At 37.3% G+C, this 12,787-nt stretch overlaps 1 pseudogene; it reads left to right on the top strand.

The window, feature by feature from the left end:
* The first annotated feature begins 494 nt into the window (after positions 1-494).
* The window catches only part of LOC148212389 (uncharacterized), a 36,828-nt pseudogene continuing 24,535 nt past the window's right edge, over positions 495-12,787 (top strand).

Genomic DNA, 12,787 nt, shown 5'->3' with positions numbered 1-12,787 from the left:
GGCAGACTGGTGGGTCGAAAAGCTAATACGTGTTACTAGTCTCTGCAAAGGTCTCAAGAGTGGCTTATTGAGGCTTGTCGAGCTCGGCAACAATCATGCATACCTGCTTGGGAACTTTGATAGCGGTTGCATGACATTTATGGGAGGCTCGCTGCTGCCAATGACTGATCCCATCCCATAAGAGGTAGGAAACTTCATCACTTGGTGATAGGTGGAGGGGACGACCCGAAAGTTGTGTATAGCTTGCGTTCTCAGGATGGCATTGTATGTCAAGGGGCCATCCACTACCATGAACTCCTAAACCCTGGTCACAGCTCCTTTGCCTTCCCCCAATGTTAGAGGCAGCTCAATGCTACCCTTGCAGTAGACTTTTTTCACCTGAGAAACCACCAACGGGGTGGGACATCTTTTAAGCTTGGTTGAATCCCACTCGGGGTTTGCAACACCCCCAACGTAAGGACATTACCTGAGTTTCCGCCATCCACTAGGACCTGATGCATGGAGACATGATCAATGTCGGCGACTATCACCAGCGTGTCATTATAGAGTTGCAGCTGCGTGGTGACTTCTTCAACTGGGAACCTAATGGAAGGTTCGGGCTTGTCAGTCCTCGCTGCTAAGACTTCACGAGTCGTGGGGCCATTCCTGGCCTGTCTAGTGAAGGCCTTCCGCTTGTGTCCAGAATATCTTCGTGTCGGCCCCGCAGATGGTCAAAGATAGCCTACACTTATTCATCCTTTTTAGAGGACTTGGGCTTTTAGTTACAGTGACTAGTGTGCCTCTTGGTCCTGTGGTTGAGCACTGAACTTTTTCCCACAAACTCCTTCAAATATTATCGCTGCACCAAATAATCGACTTGGTTTTTATGGTCGCGGTAGTCCTCCATGTCGTGACAGTGGTCATGATGGAATTTGCAGTATTTGTTTTGGTATTTCTTGCCTGAATTAATCTTTGATCGTTCGGGCCATTGGAGTAGGCTGTCGACCAGTGTCTCGTCGATATGTGTCAGTATTTGGTGCACTGGGATACACATTGGGTGAATTTCTTGAACCTTGTCGGTTGGTCTGCTTTGGTCAAATCGAGGTGAGCTCGACTCATTGCACGAAGGTGCAGTTCGGTCAGTCGACTTGCCTTTGTGTCTTCGTGATGACTCCGAGCATTTCTTACTCAGGAATTATGCTTCAAGCAACTCTTCTACAGCTTTATGCAACTGGATTCGGACCATGAGGTCAACATAGTCTCCTCTGGGAACTCCCTAAAGATCAGACAAGCCTTCTATCCCTTATTTTGTTTGAGAGTGCCCATAGGGCCATACTCTCGTTGTAGTACGGCACTCTTAGTCGTTCTATTATGAAATAGGCCACTAAGTTTTTAGGTCTTCGTGCGACTTCTGTTTCACAGACATTTTGTGGGTCTCCATTTGTCGACTGACATAAGAGTAGTGGAACTATTCGACAAACTTACGAGCGAGGACTTGATAGGTCACAATGGAGTATTGCAGCAAATTCTGGAACCATTGCCTAGCAGGGCATATAATCATTCTGGAGAAACCTTGGCACTGCTCGATGTCGCTGTACCCAGTTTATCTCATGACGCCGTGATAGGAGGTGGCATGGGGCACAAGGTTTGTATATCCGTCATATTTGTCGATCCACGGGTCCTTGAAACCTTTCAAGAGATCCACTGCCAGTACTTTGGCAGTGAACGGTTCTTATGCAATTTTTTAGTGTTCCTAGCGAGTGGTGGGTCATTTACCCGCAACCTCGAGTTTAGTCCGTACTCGATTGAAGATCTCTTCCTTCACGTGGTCTAGCTCCTCTAAGCTGATCCCCACGTAGGATCCACTTGGGTCGTTGGACGTTTCGGTGCTGGTTCGGGATTCCACATTTGAGTCAATCTCCCCATGTCGATTTCGGTTCCTGGAAAGCTTATGTTGGAGGTCTTGTGAGCCTTCGAGGAGTCACTACAACAAATCATGGTTTTAATGTCGGACAAAAAAAACACGGAGGAAATGATGTCGGACAAAAAAAACATGGACGAAACCATGTCGGACAAGGTAAAAAATTCACCAATTTTATTATTATTATTTTTTAAAGTATCCATGTCGGGCCTAGCTCGCCATTGTAAGTTTAGTTTTAATGGCGGGCCAAGCCCGACATGGATAATGTGTGATTTTAACCCTAACTTCAAAATTTCACGCAAAATTTTACACTCGATATTTTTTGCGCCCCACCTCCCTTTGCCGCACGCGAAACTCTCTCTACCATCGTTGTGAACCCAACTCTACTGCTATTGAAAGGCCAACGAAGAACCACGTATGGCAGCGCGAGCGACGGTCCAGCGATGAGGAGCGATTTGCCGACAGCGGTGAGCTACGATTCGGCGGTAGACGGCGACGAAGAGCGAATATATTAGGCAATGGCAACAACATCAAAGGTTTCATTCTTCCTTCTCTTCTCTTCCCTAGTATTTACTCGTTCTCGTCTCCTTCTAGTTTGGTAACTTCTCATTTTCTTGTGGTTTGAGTTTGGGTTATTTTATCTATAACTTTTAGTTTTTTTCTCTTTCTCTGTTGTGCCCTGTTTCACGAATGAAAAAAAAATGGATTGAGTTTAGATGAGAAGGGAAGGGAAGGGAAGGGAATAAGATAATCTTGTTTGTTGGAGCGAGAAGAACACCCATTTCACACACATTCCATTAATCTTGTTCACACACATTCCATTAAACTTGTTTGTTTGTTGGTAACGGAGAGAAAAAAACTTTTAGATTTGGCTAAAGTTGGAAAGTTGTATAAGAAAAGATGGTTCTTTTAATGTCTCTCTCCTTCTGTGTGTTAGGTTTAGTTTTGCTGTGAACCCACCAATGAGAAAAAGAGAAAGGAGGAAGCTGGTAGATGTATAAGGCGGGGGAAAGAGAAATTTTATGATTTTTCTCAAGATTTTAATTTTGCCCGTCCCTGCCCTCGTCTACAAAAATGAGAGAAAGAGAGTTATAGAGGGATTTTGAAAGAAGGATATTAAGGATAGGGTTTGTAACGCCCCGGGAATTTCACCATTTTCAAACAGGGACCGTTACTAAGCCTACCTAAAATTTTCGCATAAACAAGAGAATTTTCTTCACAACAACACTAAGCAATAAAACTACCACGCTTCTGCTGCGCTACTCTGATTTCCAACACTCACGAGAGCTTGAACAATTAGAACAACAACACTAATGTTTTAAGAGAAACTCACATCCTATACAGATAAACCATTTAATACCGACTTCACATTAACCAAACCCTTCAAGGAAACCTTACTAACTATAAACCATCCACTAAATGAATATTAACATCTCGAATGGCAATGAAGCAAAAGCTAATTCAAGTACGATCAACTTAAACAAATGTATTCATAAATATCCTAAGTAGATTACAATCTCGTAGTTCAAGAGGCTAACAAAATTAATGCTCTAAAAGAATAATGAATCGACAACCTTACAACATCCTTTAGGCAATAAAACTAAACGAAACCAGCCACTACCAACTCAACTACAACATTAAATAGCCACAACTATCCTAACTAAAAGAAATTAATTGTACACAGCATAGCTAATGGTCCTTCCAATCAAGCCTCCTCCTCGCCATCACCGTCCCAAGAGCTAGCTCGATACCTGCAAACTGAAGGGGAAAAGAGGGATGAGTACAACCACAATACTCAGTCAGCAGCCCTTATCTGAAGGGTCACACACAAACAGCATGCTTATCAAGGAACGTGTCATGCTTATTAAAGGATCAACACACACACATCATGCTCAACCAAATCATGAAACATTCACAGTCATGTTTTTCATCACATTATGCATTCAAACATAGACACATTCTACAAAATTCAGTGACAACCACAACCAGGAACACATTAACTACCAGTACCAACCTCTAGTCTCCCTAACATCTCAAGTACCTCTACTCTTATCACAGCTACTCTAGCCTTCCACAGTTAACTCCTTCGAGCAGTGTCGGCCTCTGACCATTTATACCCAGAGCCCCGACCCTGCAGCATCGGCCCTCGACCATTTATACCCGAGGCCTTGAACTCTGCATCAACCCTCGACCATTTATACCCGAGGCCTCGATGTCTGATAATCTATTGGCCCTTGACCATTTATACCCAAGGCCCCAACAGTTCTCCTTTCCAAAGACTCCTCGCATCGACCCCAGACCATTTATACCCGAGGCCTCGACGCTCATCTTTATCCAATATTGGCGTATCGACCCCCGACCATTTATACCCGAGGCCTCGATACCCAATTAGTGACGTATTAGCCCTCGACCATTTACACCCAAGGCCCTGACACTCACCCATTCACTTCATAACTTTCATAACTCCACATAACATTTCTAGCTTCCAACCAAGATTTCAGTACTACTTCCCTAATAACTCCAACCACCACAACGCCCATCAACAACACCACCACTAGTATGATTTCAATGCACCTCTCAGCTCACCAACACAATTCAGCATGCTTCCACAACATAAACATCATTCTAATAGCAAAACAATAAACCAAACATGCTTTCACAACATATCAATTCTTAACAACCGCGCCACAGTGAGTTTAGTCATAACAAAGCATAGTCAACCAATTGCAAACGATGGGAGCCCAACACAATTCATCCAAACACTTAATATCCAACGTCCATATCCAATAAGCATTACCAGATATAATAAACAACTCATGAGACACGTCAACCACTTCATACAAATTCAGACAACAAACATTCCCAAAATAAATCCACTTTAACGAACATTCCCTGTAAACATACATCATTCTACCACAGATCTCAGCAGCTCAACAATACAAAATTCCCACTATTATCACCGACGGACATTCAACACTACCCAGGCATACAAACCAACACAAACAAGAGTTACACTGCACAACAACGTATCAGAACCAATATTAAACGTCATAAACAGCACATCGGCAACTAAATAACAAACATCAACGCACGCACCCGCCCCCGTGCTACTTACTTAGTTATGTCCCAAAATTCTCATAAGGGTCCTACTTGCTACTACGCCATGCCTCATGCATCAACAATCTCATAACAGTCCAGTATACGATACACCGAAATGATCATATGTAAAAGCCAATCAATCTAAAATAGTCCAACATGATCCAACGGCTCCAGCAGGCATCGTTTACAGAAAAAGCACAATCAACCACTTAACCAAAATATAGTTGATAGATACCCAGCATCAAACTCTACCGATTTCTCATAAACATTCAACATGCTTTCGAAACAACAGATTATAGTACCGGTATACAAGTTTCATCATGAAAACCAATTAGAACATAACAACAATTCAATCATAGTGATCCAAAATTACTTGACTACAATTTATTCACACAACCACATAATTTTCCCAAGATATATCAACAGTTTTATCAACAACGACGTTCGCTAAATGATAACAACGACAAGCAACATGCAAATATCGCACATGGGCACACGAGCAAACAGCCATATCATATCAGCACACAACAACCAACCCCTCCAGTAAGAAACTACTTACTACAAAGTTCTAATGCGCTACCAAGTTCACCGAAGGGTTCCTAAATCCAAAAGCAAACCAAACTTGATTAGAATTCATGTTAGAAACACTTAGTTTGCATCGAAAGTGAGTTTAGATGATCCGTTACCTACTATCTCACCATAAAACCTCTTGGGTAAGGAGTGGGTCGACGCCGAGGAGGGAGTCTCGCGCCGCCGCTCGGGATCGCCGGATCTACTACAGAACCCGCGCGTTCGCGCCGTCAATCGCCACCTGAAGGCCTCGCCGCTCGTGGATCTACAGTCCGTCGCCGTCGAGTGTCGCTGTTCGTGGAGCTGCTACGCCGCCGCTGCCGCCATCGGGGTTACCGGAAAACGAAAATGGGTTGGGGAGATGAAGAAGAACAAACGGGGGGGGGGGGGGGGCGGCTGAACAAGTGAGGAAGAAGAAGATGAAGTGGTTTAGGGTTTTTGTTTTTTTTTTGTTTTATTCTTTCCTTTGTTTTAAAACCTATAGCCCAATTCTCAAATCTTAAATGAGGCCCAAATAAGTAACACAAAGTCCCAAAACAACAAGCCCAAAATTTCACTTTAGAAATAAGAATAAACCCCACAACAACCCGAAATAAAATAGTTAACTTAAACTCTAAAACTCAAGAATAATAATTCAAAGAAAAGTAGAATTTAGGAAGGAAAATCCTAAAACTCGTGAATTTAGAATTTAATTAAAAATCTCCTACACAGGTCGAGAACTTAAATTATCTTAATCCAAAGAAATTAAACTTAATTCTAATTTAGCCAAAAATTTGAATTTCAAAGTTAGAAAATCCAAGAATTAAAGTTATCAACTTAGGCAAAAATCCAAAGACACTATTTATCTCTTAAAATAAACGAGTCAGAGAACGCGGGGCATTACAGGGTTTGCACTAGTAAAATTTGGGTTCTCGTAACGTGACGTTTTCGGGTAAGCCCACCAAAAACCAAAAACTCATCTGCCGGCTGCTGTTGTTAAACAAAAAAGAAAAAGAAGAATGTGTGTGGAATGTATTCTTTATTCTCATCTGATTAAAACTTTTCTCTAGTCCTATCATTCAAAGAATGAATTGGGAACCTCCAACATATTTTTGAAGTGTGGCTGTGGGTGTGAAATGTATAATAACCGAAAGAACATGCAGTAAGTCCAATGGAAGAAAAAGAAGAGAGAAATGTTTTTTTTTTCGGGGAAATAACTGTAAGCTAGCAAACCCAAAACTATTGTGATTGTAACTATGAGAGAGTTGGAGAACTTATGAATTTTGTTAAAGCATCATGCTCACCTAACTTTTCACTAATTTAATTAATTTGATACACTCTGTTTCTTTCATAACCTTCCATGTTTACTAGGTACCACTTTAAACACCCCACCTTATCAATCCTTTGTTTCTTAAGCATTTCTATTTTGCTTCTTAAGAATCCGACAAAGTACACAAGCTTAACCATTGTGTTTTTTTTTGTAGATTAAACTTTCATAAATTTAGTACTGGATAAGTCGTGGATGACAAAAAATACTTTGATGTTGCCACTAAAGAATGTGCAGCTCGAATTGTAAGTTTCTATGTTTTTTATTTCAATGAGATTTAGAAAGTGGGATGTTTAGATGATAATATGATGATAAATATTTGTGATAGGATGAGTTGGCTACAATACACAAGGGCGAAGATGTTTTAACTGAAGCATTAGGCACCCTCAAACATAGAGGCCGTGCGAGGGGATTAGGTGAGTTTGTTTCACCATTCCTATATTTTAATGTTGCCAACAGGAAGTAAAATTTGGGATTGCAACCTCAAGACCAATCCGAATTGAAGACTCAGAGCTTACAACCAAAAAAATCCACAACTAAAGTCAGTAATGTCTCAAAGAAAAGGGAGAAAGGAAAGGAAGTTGTCAATGCACCTACTAAATTTTTTATCCTGGATGAACAACCAACAATGGTAACTAATTTGTTTTAGTTTTGACATTTACTGTTTTTGGACACGACACTTAGCTTTTTTGTGCATAACATTTAGCATTTTGCTTTTAAATTTTCTAAGGGAAAACTGTGTCATCTGGATATTGGATCAATGGAAAACATTGTTGCAGTTGGCACAGTATTTGATGATGACGTTGAAAGTCCAATAATTCATAGTGCCATTGGTAGCTTCGTGGCATGGCCTCGTCGACTAGTAATTTTAAATGAGGAGAAAAAGGTATGTCTTGTTCTAACTTGAGTGAAGTTTTAACTTTTCGTTTGTTAAATGTTGTTTGTAATTTTGTTTGTCAATGGTTCCTTCTCCTCGAACATCCAAGCCAAGAACACAATCATATGAACATATCGATGTCCACATGACTATTAAACTCCTAAATCAATATGCCGTGCGTTCAATGAACAATAAGGATGTAATTGAATTCAATATCGATGATTACATATTTGGAAGGGAGAAGATCATTAGTTTAACACGTGATGACATCATGCAATACTGCGAGATGATTGAAATAGGCTATATGTGTGTGCTCACGTACATCGCGTAAGTATATTAAATCTATTTCATATCTTAACTTCACTAACTATGAAGTTTAATGTTTTACAATTATATGTTTAGGTATCTTTGGAATGAATGTGAGGATGAGACACATAATAAGTTCTTTGTGGTTGATCCGGACAGCATTGTACCACAAATGATGTCTCAAGAAACTTGTTCTAGATCTAGCCAACAGGTTAGACATGAGTAACTTGGAATAAATTGTACTCATCCCACGTAACAGCGGGTAAGCTAGCAATTTAACTTGATTTTACTTATTTATAGTTTCTTTTATCCATCCATGAATGTAATATTATCATGTTGGTTATTAATAGTTTTCACTGGAAGTTGTTTGTTATACATCTTCAAGAGAATTGTGTTTATGTATTGGACTCTCTAAGAAGTAAGATTGAAGAAAATTATAAGGGAATCATAAACATGTAGGTGCCTTGAACTCTTATAGTTATAATTTTTATAATTATGTCATTCTAATGTTTCAAGTTATTTAGATCATTGAAAATGTGGCAAGCTCAACACTTTATTTAACATTGTCGCAGTACTACAATTTGGAAACATGTGAAGGTAAACTTGCATTTATAACATTTTAAATACGCTCAAATTTGCATTGAAACCCTTTGTTAACTCATAACTATGTTATTTTTGAAATTTTCTATATGTAGTGTCTTCGGCAACTAGGTTCTATCGAGTGTGGGTACTATTTGCAAAAGTATATACGAGAAATAGTGCGGAATCTTAATACTCTCATAACTGAACTTGTACGTATTATCATATACCTTTATGTGTTTATATATGCTTTATCCTTATATTAATCAGTATTATCTTTCTTTTTTTGTAGTTTAATACAAAAAAAAAGCCTACAAACAAGAAGAAATCGACGAAGTTCGAATAGAATGGACATCATTTGCTGGACGATTTGTGTAGTACCGATGGGTTCATTACTTTTGTTTATTTGATGTAAGTATTTGGTTCGGGTTACTTTCTATAGTAGTACTTAGCAGATTTGAAATACTTGGTCTTGTTTCTAATATATAGAAGTTTGGATTGTTATGCTGAATGTAGTTTTGTTTGAGGGACGGGTGGTCCCATTTGTTTATGTGTAGAAGGGTGTTAATATAGAAGTGTTTGATTGTTGCTGAATGTAGTATATTATTGTTTTCCAAGTTAATTTTGAGTTATTCTAAAGTAGAGACGTCAGGTTCAAATTTGTACTTGTTTGATCAACTCTTAAATAATTGTGTTTTAAGTTTAAGGTTAGTTTTTGAGTTAAGTGTTTTTGAGTTAAATACTTTTAGAATAGATCATGGTGTTGAAATTAGTTTTAGTTGCATATTATGTTTTGAGAGTTTCAATAATATTGAGATATTATTTTGTGTCAATAACTGCGAAGGAGATATATTGGTTAGTTAGTTTTGAGTTCTATTTTAGAGTGGGGGAGGTCATGTTGAAATTTGTACTTTTTTTATTGTTTGTGTTTTGAATCTAGAGGTTAGTTTTTTAGTTAAGTTTTTCAAATAGATCATGATGTTGAAATAGTTAGTTTTAGTTACATATTAATTTTTGAGTTGCAATAATATTGAGATATTACTTTGTGCGATTAGGTTGGAAGGAGGTTTATGGTTGGTTAGTTTTGAGTTATATATTCTAAAGTGGAAATGTCATGTTAAAATTTGTACTTTTTATTATTTGTGTGTTTTGAGTCTAATGCTAGCTTTTGAGTTAAGATCTAGAATAGATATTGCATTTGATATGAACGTGTTAAGAGTTTTAGTTGCATATTAATTAGCTAATTTTAATTGCAATATTGAAATATTATCATAGGTCTGAAGGAAATATAGTTGGTTAGCCACGTCTCGGCAACCAACTATTTTTTTAATTAAATTATTTACGAAATAATGACGGTCAATGTCTGTCATGAAATGTAGTCATTCCACGACGCATATACGAGACGTAGATACAATGACGTAAAAACAATGACGCTCAAATGATGACGTACAAACAATGACGTACAAACGATGACGTACAAACAATGTCGCACATATAATGACGGGTAAAAACCGCCATGCAAAATTAAACGAAACAAGGACACTCGTAAAGATGTATTGTTATTAGGAAGCTTTAAGGAATTTCTTTTAGTTTCCGAAGTTCAAGTAAGTGGATTCTATCATAAGTTACCGCCTTGTATGTTTTGTTGTATTATTCTTTGATTGTAAGTGAATTATGTTATGTGTTGCATTGTTTTGTTATTGAATTATGTTATTCATGTTGCTTAAATATATTTTGTTATTGAATGGTGATTGTGGTTAAATTTTATGTATTACAAAGCATGTTATGATTCTATGGCTTTCTCATGTCATTTTAAGTATGTTTAATAGCAAATCATGTTTAGGTAAAGCATGACATAATGTGTGATGCATTGCATTCGTAGTGAAGTTAGTAGTCTTATGTGCCATGGATTTAGGTAAGATTAATGTTATGCATGAAATACCCAAATTAAGCAATTATGTTATGCAGCTAGATGTATGATATGACATGTATGGTTTCTGCTAAAGGCTGGGCCCTAGGAAACAAATTAGTTCATGTTAATGGTATTTATGGGGGGTAATTACCCTATAAATATTACATGTGGAATTGACGGTTATGGTATGGGGTATTTCTGTATAGCATGGCGCCAAATTAAGGATTTAGATATGTAAGTTTATGCTAGCAAGCACAAGTATCTTAAGTTAAGTTGTTCGTTGGTTTATATGTTAGGTTGAGGTATGCATGCATATAAGCATGATGTGTGTGTTTGAGCATGAAAGGTTCCTTATGATGGGAACTACTTACTGGGTATTTTTTTATACTCATTCCATGTTGTTTCAATTTTTTTTTTACGGATAGTTATATAGTTGACGAGAATAACGTCGAGGATGACCTGGGCATTGACGAGGAGGAGATATGAGACACAGTTCAATTTTATTTATAATCTATACTTTTAATTATGACTATACCACATTTTTACTTGTTTTATTTAAGGATAATAACTTTGTGATTTCCGCTGCTAAAGATTTATAAGTTAAGTCTTATTAAGTTATCGTTTTCATTTTTAGATGAAAAATACAAGTTTTTATCTTATTTTATTTTAATGAAATTATGTTTTATGAGTAATTATCTCAATCTTATATTATTAATGATATATAAAAATTGGGGTCATTACAAAAACACAGGAAATTCCATATGTATTATGGAAGGGGCGAAAACCGACTTGTAAATTTATGAAAGTGTGGGGATGTTTGGCTAAGGTGGCGATTCCTAAACCAAAAATGATTAAAATATGATAAAAAACAGTTGATTGTGTGTTTATTGCATATGCAATTAATAGTAGTGCATATCGGTTTCTTGTACATAAGTCAGAAAATCCTGATATACAAGTAAATACAATTATTAAGTCAAAGAGTGCATCATTCTTTGAAAATGTGTTTCCTTATAATTTGAAAAATGAGTCAAATATAAGGAAAATGAAACATGAACCATCATCTAATCAAGACAATTTGGATGAGGTTCAAGAGTCGAGACGTAGTAAGAGAACAAGAGTTGAAAAAACTTTTGGGCCAGATTTTCTAACATATTTGTTGGAAAATGAACCTCAAACATTTGCTGAAGCAATTTCTTCTCCAAAAGCACCATATTGGAAAGAGGCTATACAAAGTGAAATTGATTCCATTATGCAAAACCATACATGCGAATTGGTTGATCTTCCTCCTCGTTCTAAACCATTGGGTTTGATTTTTAAGAGGAAGATGAAAGCAGATGAAACAATTGATAACTATAAAGCTCGCCTTGTAGTTAAAGGCTATAAAGAAAAAGAAGGATTGGATTATGTTGATACATATTCACTCGTTACTCGAATTACATCTATTCACGAGTTAATAGCCTTATCTTCTTTATACAACCTTGAAATCAAATGGATGTAAAAACGACTTTCTTAAATGGTGAATTAGAGGAAGAAATATATATGGAACAACCAGATGGTTTTGTTGTTCCTGGACAAGAGAAGAAAGTATGCAAACTGGTCAAGTCTCTTTATGGTTTGAAACAGGCGTCCAAGCATGAGCATGAAAAGTTTGACCATGTTATGATAACAAATGACTTCAAAATCAATGAATGTGACAAATGTGTCTATGTTAAATGAACTCAAACGGAGTTTGTGATTGTATGTTTGTATGTTGATGATATGTTAATAATTGGTAGCAATATAGAAATTATTTTTGCTACAAAACAAATATTGACTAGAAAGTTTGAAATGAAAGATATGGGTGTCACAGTTGTTATCTTGGGAATCAAGATTCATTGAACATCTGATGGATTAGCACTTTCTCAGTCACATTATATCCAAAAAAATTCTTGGAAAATTCAAGAAATATGATATAAAAGTTGTGAAAGACACCTTTGGATGCTAGCCAACAATTTTCTTCAAATACGAGTGATAGTATGTCTCAATTGGAGTACTCTCAATTTTCTTCAAATAATAGAAAGTTTAATGTATGTTATGAATTGTACAAGACCGGATATAGCATATGCGGTAAGCATGTTGAGTCGATATACAAATAATCCAAGTCCAGATCACTGGAAAGCTCTTTTAAGAGTTTTTGGATATTTAAAATATACTCAAAATTACGGTTTACATTATTCTAGATATCCGGTTGTACTTGAA

This window comes from Momordica charantia (genome assembly GCF_013281855.1).
Source record: "Momordica charantia cultivar OHB3-1 chromosome 3 unlocalized genomic scaffold, Mcharantia_2.0 BLBB01000003.1, whole genome shotgun sequence".
Classification (NCBI taxonomy): domain Eukaryota; kingdom Viridiplantae; phylum Streptophyta; class Magnoliopsida; order Cucurbitales; family Cucurbitaceae; genus Momordica; species Momordica charantia.
Note: the sequence above shows the minus strand (reverse complement) of the source record. Positions and strands in the feature narration are given on the sequence as shown.